A 10539-nucleotide genomic window follows, 5' to 3' on the forward strand; every position below is an offset into this window, starting at 1 on the left:
TCCAAACTATAAGGAATCTATCCTTCCGATTTTCGTCACGAAGCGACGAAAATCGGGATCGAACCCTCTACGGTAACATGCGATATAAACCGAATGAGATATACTATTGAACTAAAAAATGTGTGTTTCCGGCACGTGCACAGAGCGTCTGACTTCGGATTTTTTTGGAAGAATACGCTTTTCCTTGTGCGCAATAAGCGTCCACATAACTTATCCGAACCGCAAAGTCTTGCACATCAGTTATTTCAAAATCTATCTTTAAATTGATACAAACGCATATTTCTGGGAAAGCGGATGGACGCTTCCGGATTGAGGCAGTACCTTATTACATATTATTATACACGTATTAAATGATTTGCTTGAGGACTGAGGGTCAATTGTTTTTGACTAGTGACCGGCAAGCCATTCAATAAAGCTTAGTATTTCATTTAATTTACATCCGGCCAGAAGTTATTTTATCAGCTTTAATTTTAAATTTTTGACTAAGCGCAGTAAACTTACGTTGAATATCGGTCACATCGCACAAACTTTGCTGCAGCGAATTATATGTAATGTAAAATGTATCTCGGGCGATAATTATTGTTGCAGTCATTTAAGCAGAGGCTGTCTGCAAATTAACTGCTGGGTTGAATTGCTTCTTCTCACCAGAGAATTACTATAATCGGAAATCCCGGAAGTTTCTTCTGCATGAAACACACATCAATGAAGTAACACTTTTTTCCTCTTCGCGACGCTTTATTGAACAAATGTTTATTCCGTATTTGCTTCTATACTCTTATTGACTTACTGTGACTTAGATGGTTATCACAAAAACATTGTAAGGTCTCTATCTCTAAAAACGACAAAACCGTATGACTGGCCACGTTAAGGTAACAAGTGTTTGACTGATCCTTTGCAAGGATTTAATTTTGGCCGTGTTTTCTCGTCTGTCTACTGAATGTTGGGAAAAAAAAAAGAAAAAAAAAAAAAAAAAAAAAAAAAAAAAAAACTACTGAATGTTGGAAAATGAAAGATGATCTTCTGGGTAGGGAAGAGGGTTAAATGAAACTGTTAGAATAGTCACATGTGACATGAAGCTCTTCTAAAGTGGCAAATGAAACAAGCTGAAGTTGACTTGTTTAATATCTGTAATATCAAGCAGACGACATGAAGCCAGACCGTAAAAGTCAAGGACGAAAGTCAGGTTGAAAAAAAAAGCCCGCTGCCTTCGCATCCGCAACTCATCACACTGACATGCACACGACTAGCATACATGCACATCTACCTACAGAGCAAACTAATGAGGACAAAACGAACAAAGGAAGCAAAACAGTTGGGCATCGCTATGAAATGGTCAGTGCTAAAATCACTGGGTAGCTTAAGACCATAAGCCAATGGTTTTATATTTGTTTGTGATTTTTTATGCTTTTCCATAACCGTCCACGATAGGCTAGGCCAAACCGAAACTGCATTTTTTTCAAAAACAGCCCACACAATCCGAAGGACAGTCACGACATGAATGATATTCTGAACTGATACAAAACGTTTTTATTTTGAAGATCTTATGACTGTGCAGTATGTAACAGAACGTCGTGTAAAAGGTGATTTAAATAGATATATATTCGTTTCATTAACATTATGCCCAAAATATATGGCGGAAGAAGTGCATACTATCAAACTTACTGATTCATGAAAGGTATTCATGAAGGACATTTAAAGGTCAAGTCGTCTGGTACCGCAGATGTTAGGTGAAAATCTTTCCAATTTATTCTTCATCTTCTCATTGTCTTGATAATCAGAATGTACTTTCTTCCTGACGATGATACAGACAGAAACTAATATAGCGGAAATAATATATTATTACCGTATGTGAAGTTATATGTTGTCAACAACGTTCACTGGCGAATCAGACAACGCTGGATTGAGTTTGCTTATGTCTTTGAAGATGTATGAAGTTCCGTTTTCGTAACTGTTTAGGGATATATGTATAACATATTTCATAGTGGGCCAGTGGTCTAGTGGTAATACACTTGACTGTCAAGCCAGAAGTCTGGGGATTGAATCCCGGTCCAGGCACTGGAAATTTATGAGATGCTCTTGAGTGTCTCCCACCTAAAAGGCCTGTACTGGTTCTTCATAGGAAAGACGGCTTCGCTATACACCGTTAAAGACCCAGCCTGTCTTTTCTCAAAGAGCTAGGTTAAGTCAGCCGGACATGCTTGTATTTATAAAGAATTTTTCTCTATCTGTTCTGGGGCCTTTATCTTACTTTGTCACTCTGGTCAGATTGCTCTGCGCCCTGTGTGGCTGCGTTTGCTAAATGTAAAGCGCCTTTGAACGTGTTTATCATTTGAAGGTCGCTATATAAATCTGGTGTAATAATTATAATAATGATGATGATAATAATAATAATAATAATAATGATAATAATAACAACAATAATAAATTAATGATGAAAATAATTAAGTATAATATTATGTAAACCGAACCATCAGACATCTTCATTGTTATGTTATAGTTGTACATGAATGACATGTTTTAGTTAGGGCAGCACAAGAAATCCTTGAGGGACACCAGTGTACAAGTATATGGCACCATAAGCCACTCGTTTGTTGTACAGATATACTAGGTCTTTAGTTTATTATGTAGTACTGAAACACATAGTATAAGTTAAAATCAAACAATTCAGGTAAATATTTAATTATTATCATTATCTTACAATTTTCTGAGAATGTAATATAGCAAAACATGACGGTTAATACTTTATATTTTAATACTAGCAGCTCTAAAGTATCTAGCTGCAAGCATTTAGTTTCAGGTTTAAGCAGTATACCGACACAGTTATAAGTTATATTTCGACCTTTCTAGTATTATATGGACAGGTAGAGTAAGACCCCGCAACTGATCCTTCGTGCAGCGTTTCCTGGAAAGAATCAGCGGCCCGTCCGTAAGCCAGCAGGATTGCGTCCCGACATGAAAAATTCAACCTCCAAAGCGAAGAGTTTTCAGTTCCCTAATAAATGGGAATCTATTATAGCAAAAATGAATGTTCTCCTCAATTAACCTAAATGACCAGAAATTTAACAACACTGAGTCCATATCCCTAACGGCAGCAATGTTTTTGTTCTGTCTCCTTCGTCTTCAATGAAACTTTTCAACCCTTAATGCCGCTATAGAACTATCGTGGTCACAAATTCAGAAAATACATATTTTATGGATATCCGCAATGACAGCAGGATATTAAATCAATTGCAACTGGATCTGGATGAAATCGAAATTTCATTGGCATGTAGAATATACATCCGATATAAAGTACTATGTACATAAATTCCGTGCTGTTAAGTAAGAAAACGTTTCTGTGAACAATCAGCGACAGAATTTATTGAAACATTCTCGTAGAATACTCAATATTAATCATGTCATTAAAGCACACCGTGGTAATCGCGAATGTATCATGCAATTATCGCTACTTAATTAATATATACAAGCAAAATTGAAGTTTATGGATGGAAAATTGACCTGTTTTTGCATAAATAGCTCATTCTAATTGAATACTTTAACACACTGAGGTATCCTCTGCAATACCATTTTGTGTAACAGAAATATTTTGATTCAGGTTATAACAGAGCACAAGTACAAAATTAATATATTAACACATATCTGAAATAAGAAATATATTTACAACAAATCATAAATCAATACTTAATACTCGTTACAAACTGATGCATTATATATGTGACTTCTTTACAATCAGCTTTAACATCCTTTGAAAAAAAGCACCATAAAGTCCAGAAAACATAAAAACAACCCCTTTTCTACTAACTCCAAAATACTGACATCATTCACGAATTATTTTAGCCTACTAGTATCTTATAAATATAAGCACAAGCCTTGTCAGGTCGGCAGCCCAGAATTTAGAAGTTTATTGATTACACACTCGTCATAGCAGACCCCACCATTGTACAGAAAGCAGCATGCATTCTCTGCATGCATTGAAACACTTCAAAGAAAAGCTCTGAATATTTAAAATCTTTGCAAAATAACAACATCAATCTTCGCTTGACGTGATGTTATTGTCTCCATTATGAAACAATCTGATTTCCTTTCAAAATATTACTGAGTTGAAATCTACAAATACCCTCCACAAAAAAGTATAATGAAATAAATAAATTTACATATGAAGTAATAGTAAATTAAAATTAAGCAGAAAGTGGAGAATGTATGTGAGTAAACCTACATTCAAAGCATGCATAACATAACGTTTATCAGTTCATACTGCTATAAATGATTCAATTTCAATGATAAAAATCTAGCCTTTCTCCGTTGCATGAAGATTCTGTTTACAACTATACTGTTGTAACCAAACATTTAAAAAAAATTAAACAAATGGTCTTCATTCAAAAATTGTGCACAGTCTATCATTAACGGGTTTCTCAATTACTGATATTATTCTGTTTGTGTCAATTTGTTTTTGAAATAAGTAACACTTACTCGATTTCAGGTTAAGTATCATATATTACTATCTATTCAAAGTCTTACACCTTTTCAGAGATTTGTTTTCAAACAAAGAACTTTCATCCATGCATATAATCAAAGTTAACCCCTGTAGAACGCTAAAAGAATGGTCAATGCACATTTTTACATAGTTTTGTCCTGGTAAGGACTTCTCATTAACGTTAAAAATGCATGCTTGCGTATGTAAAACAATGTGATTAAAAGGCAAATTTTAAGTTAACATTTGAATAATCCCCATAGCCGACACCGCAACTCTCAAGCCAAAGATATATCCTTGAAACAAAGTAGGCACATGTTTAAGTCACTTTATTTAATCGCCTATAGTCTACAGAGGTTCGTGCTTGTTGACAAGACAACCACACTTTATGACATAACACACAGGAACTGACCATGAGTTGCCACTCCCTAGAATTGTTCATAACTCAGCTTGTCCTTTAATATTTTTCTACTCTTGTTATGCAAACACTTGTACTGTCCTTCTTGGGTATACCTTTATCTGTCAATTTTGTATAAAAATATTTCACAATATCAGTTTTGCCGCAATCGTTTATTGACTTTCAGCAAACATGTTTATATATTTCTTCAGTAATAATTGCTCTTCCATCCATCATTCAAATTTACACAGTTTCTTGAAATAAAGTTTATTTCAACCAATCAATCTTTACTCCATTTAAAATGTTGCAACCGTTTTGGTTTTTATCAACGTTTTCTTTCAATAAATCTCTACAGTTCATCTAATTTTGTCAGCGCAAAGTTAAATTATTCGTCTGCTTATTTCCTTGTCGGAGGTATTGTCAAGACTCGCTTGCAAATTATCCAAATTGATAATCCCTGGGGACAAAAATATTATCCTTCACCTTATTATCACTTTGGTAAATCAAGTCAAACTATCATTTAATCATTCCGAGATTCATGGCTTTTGCCGAGACGACGCACACTATGTTTACAGGAAAAACAGTTCCTGAAGCAAAAAAACTCTCACTTGCCTTAAAGGTTCTTTTCTAACTAAACTGTGTACTTACATGCATTTTATTTCAACTCTGTCTGAGTATCTAATATTGATAATTATTGCCAATATGTCTGTCCAGGAAATGAAAATTCAAGTTCATATTGTTCATTGGTGCAAGGAAGTACGTCACGAACGACTTGCGTTGTATGTAAATTGTATTTTTGTACTTGTAGCATGCATTGATGCCAAGTTTTGCTTAACCTATTGTTAGAGACCGTGTTCGATATCATTATTTTCATACCGTCCATATACATGATTAATCAAACCAAGCCTGCAACACTTTAAGTTTTGTCATGCTGGTGAATCTTTTAGTTTCCACTTTTTCTATTTTCCTAATATTACGGAAGAATGTACTTTCAAATGCTTTGGTATATATTCTTCTGACAAACTTGGATACAGTGACGATGAAGTACAAAAACAAATGTCTATAAAAATATTTACAGCACACACAGGAAAATTAATAATCAGTCATGTCATGTAATCAGCAGTCAGCAATTTTTATTTGATAATCAACTTCTTTACGTAAGATAATTTAATTTTGTCAAGGTTTAAATTGGCAGCAATCAAACAGATTATACGTGATTGCAAATCTATCACAAAATAAATAAATAAATAAATAAATATATATATATTTCTTTGTTGTATAATATGATCTGTTTCACTGAAAACCATTATGGTAACAAGGGGCTTCCTATGTGTTATACTTATTTAAGCACATGTGCAATATGCCTTATTAACATATCCTGGAACTAAATGGAATCCCTATCCAATTAGTGTAGAAATATCTTGATGTGAACTTTATTGCACAGGTATCATACGAGAGATCAAATATTCATACTATGTAATCCTCATTACATTAACCAGTGCGCCTGTATGCATCTATTAATTTTTTTGTTGTGTTTAACGTAGCACCGTCACAATTATAGGTCATATGGCGACATTTCATCTTTGATGGTGGAGAAAGACCTCAGGGTGCCCCTCCGTGCATTAGTTCATCACAAGCGGGCACCCGGGTAGAACCACCGTCCATAAGCCAGCTGGATGGCACGCCCCGAGAGAGGCTCGAACCCTCATCGATGAGGGGCAAGTGCTTTGAAGTCAGCGACCTTAACCACTCGGCCACGGAGGCCCCTGCATCGCTATGAAACCTGTTCAAAACACATTAATATGTCCTAAAAGTATACATACACCTGTATACAACACATGAAAATCATATATACGGGTTGGGCAAAAGGGTAGTCCAACATTACCTAGGGCAAATATACTCGGTGATAATTCATTTCTGTAAAATATCAATTATCTCAGTAAACGTTTCTCTAGACGTAAATGACCTTGATGAAACGCCTTTTTGCAAAGCAAGTTAAGAAGACCTGTATCTCTTCTCCCTCCTTAATCTCGTCGGAAATCTGTCGGAAGGAATATTCCAATTCCTCGCTCCGAACACTTCTCTCTGTAGACGGAAATGTCTTTCATTCTCAACCTAGAGGCACATATTTATCGTTTTGTTTGTTTTGGGTTTAACGCCATTTTTCAACAGTATTTCAGTTATGTAACGGCGGGACATATTTATCGTAGCTTCAAATATATGAACGAAGCTATTCTACGATTATTCCCTTAGGAGAGAAGTCGCTTTGGTAACAGTTCATCAAAAAACGCCGATGAGTGTTATTTGTTGAGTGAAGAAAATGGACACAATTTTTGTTTGTTGATAGTTTTTGCCTATCTCGGTGGCTCTGGTTTCGTAGATCCTGATCAGTTCATCTCTCTTACGAACCTACTCGGAGTAATTTGAGAGGCATCTGTTGGTACTGGTATTCTCTTTGGAAAAATTGGAGCTTTGCTTTAACTGCTCAGATTTATTGATAAGTTTTTGATCATCACTATTAAACTGGACTAGAGGGTTTAATCCAGTTTTTTACTTACTTTACTTTTAATCAAAAATTACGCCCCTTACTTTATCTATGTTTTGTTTCTTTTTCCTTTGGATGACGGAATTCATTCAAGGTTTGTATTATAGTTTAACTTAAGCCGTTAATTGAGGATTTGAAGGAGTGCCAAGTCAGCCATTGGTTTGCTTGTTTAGTCTGTATGCTTTAGAAGTATCTTCTTACCTTCTTAAGCCTTCTTAAGCCTATAATGGAAGCGAGTTCAAATGAATATCAAATAAGAACCCAAAAAAGAGATGTAGGAGTATCTCAGAATGGACGATTTTAAGTTTAAATATTAAAACATTTATTTACATTCGAAGACAAAATTTATACTAACTAAAGCATCATGATACGAGTGTTTTTAATATCAACATCCGAACAATTTTTGGAACGGAAACCTTAAAGGGAAAGGAAAAGTTGTTCTTACGTCAATTTCTTCAGCTGGAATACCTTAAATCATTAAAAGCAGTGAAATAATTTTCAAAATCAGAGTAAAAATTAGAAAATTATGAGAATTTAAATATTTGGTCAAATTGTCGGCCATTTTGTTTCCATGGCAACAAAAAACAAAATGGCGGGTTTATAAAATTTTCAGATACACATTTGAACTGTATTTACTTATTTCTGTAAAACAATTTCTCTACTTTATTCCAGGTGTAATGAAAGAATTTATCATGTTTGCACCTTACAATTAAAAACATGAAAAATAATCAATTTAAAAGGTTATTTGCTAAATAATGAATTCAGCAATGTATAAATGACACCAGAAACATACTAAAATGGCTGCCTCCATGATCAGCCATTTTCGTAAATTTCAAACTGCCATATCTTTTTCAATAGTAGTCTGATCTTCTTTCAGCGTTATGAAAGTCATACAGAATTAACATATAGTCAGGCTTCCTTATCCTTTAAACAAATGTTATTTTTTTTTACAAAAAAATAGGTATGATTTTAGAAGACGATTTTATTCACAACACAACTTCGAATACTGATGACAGATTGCATCGGTAGGGGGATTAGTTTGAACTAATATGTAACACAGGGAGTGGCAGATGATCTACTTTATAAGACAACATTCCTATTTATGAATCCTTCGCCGAAACAATGATGTAAATAAACTATTAGTAATTCTAATTTAAAAGCAATAAACAGCCGCGTCGAAGTAAATTACAGTTCGACCCTCAGGCAAGCACTATTATCGATTTGCATGGCCAGGAAATGTAGGAGTTTCACATCGAATCATTTCAATGTGAAATCACGCAATTCAAATGGGTATGCAGATCATCTTGTTTCTAATATTTGAATTGGAAATTTTCCTTGATGAAACTCAAGACTTCATCTCATTAGCGAATAGAATAATTTCTTATTTGTAGTAAATAATCTTGTAGTTTTTTAACATCACCATTAATGAAATCAATAGAATATCAAATGGTGATGAAAGGACTTTGATGACTAAGCTGTACTTAAATTTTCTGATAACTAGTTAAGGATGTCATCAAATATCCTGTTTTAGCGCCCCCCCCACTCCCCCTCACCCTTTTTAACTCAGACGGGTGTGTTCGAACAAATGTTTTTTTCTGTTTAACCTCCATATGCATGTAATTCATTGGAGAACATGAACTTTAGTAATGCTTTTCCGCGTTTAGATAATCGTAGACGGCATTTAGTCTAATTTCATTCCTCCAAACCTCTCATAGATAAAGCAAAAACAATGAAGAACATCCTTTCCCACCGTTGTCACGATGTCAACAAAATAATTTTGACATTTACCACTTATTCAGTAATATGTCTTGAATATATTCATCAACACTCCTACCTGTTGATAAGATGTCGGGCTGATTCCATAAGCAAATCACACAGATACACATACACACTCTGCCCACAGGAGTAATCTGCATTTTTACTTAAAAGGTCACTACTAATAAATAAAGTAAAATCCAGCTGAAAGGCTAAGAAAAGATGGCTAAAAATAATATTCTGGGCGACGTCGTATGACGAAGTTAAAGGTTATTTCAGAAGCATCCAGTTGCTACTCTGAAATTAAAAGAACGGTCTTAATCGCGTGTTCAGATAAGTTAAAAATGACCTTTCTATTTGGAAGGGTATGGGCAGTTATGGTAAATGCATTATCTTTATTGAATTTACGTTTTAAACGTTTTAAAAATATCACACTTGCACTATTTGTGTTATGAAATATATTGTATCATTATATACCTTACTACAATTAGTATCAACTTGTACAGGATAGACTTGCTAATATCTGGAAGCGGACACAATAACTTACTATTGAACATTTATGACGTCATTTTACATCATATCATCACGTGAAAATGTAGATAGTTTATACGATCAACTGCCATAAAATTACCCGTTATTGTGCTTTGACATAATGATAAACGACTAACTAAATGGCAATGACATTCTTTTATATAATTCTAAATACTCCTACGCCTATGTTGTCACTCAGGCTACGCCCTTGCGCAACTGTAGGTTTCCTCATGCTTACATCCATTTCAGGCACGCTATTTAATAATTGTGTATCTAGAAGTTTTGGTAAATATATGTACATACATAAAAAAGCAATATCAATAAAATATGTTACAAATGTATTCCTTATTTTGATGAAAATCTATCAAAGTTCGGAAAGCTAATACAAGATATTTTCATGAAGCAGTTCCGTTTGATATTTTGACAGAATCAGCTTCGAAGTTGGCTTTGTCTTTAATTATTTGTCAAAAGGTAGATAGTTGGTTTTAAATTTAGATTGTAAACAAACCTTACTAAAGCGTTGAAATTTTGATCTTTATTATGCGCCGTCAATTGTTTCTGTTTAAACGCTAGAGGTCAATACACTGACCTAGTGGCCACATAATCACGACACAATTTTCGAATATTTTGGCACAAAGGTAATTAAATCGCGAAAAAATTTCCAACCAGATCTACATGAAAAAAAAATTCCACCCAGATCTACATGAAACCTTATTGGAAAATTTGTAGCTGTAGGTCAAGTTTGACTTTGTGTTATCTCAAGTCAAAGACTAGGTCACTAGGTTAAATCATAAAAGGCTTGATAACTTAAGCAATGTTTTACTAGATCTTCATGAAACA

The sequence above is a fragment of the Mercenaria mercenaria genome, chromosome 7 (genome assembly GCF_021730395.1).
Source record: "Mercenaria mercenaria strain notata chromosome 7, MADL_Memer_1, whole genome shotgun sequence".
In the NCBI taxonomy this organism is placed as follows: Eukaryota; Metazoa; Mollusca; class Bivalvia; order Venerida; family Veneridae; genus Mercenaria; species Mercenaria mercenaria.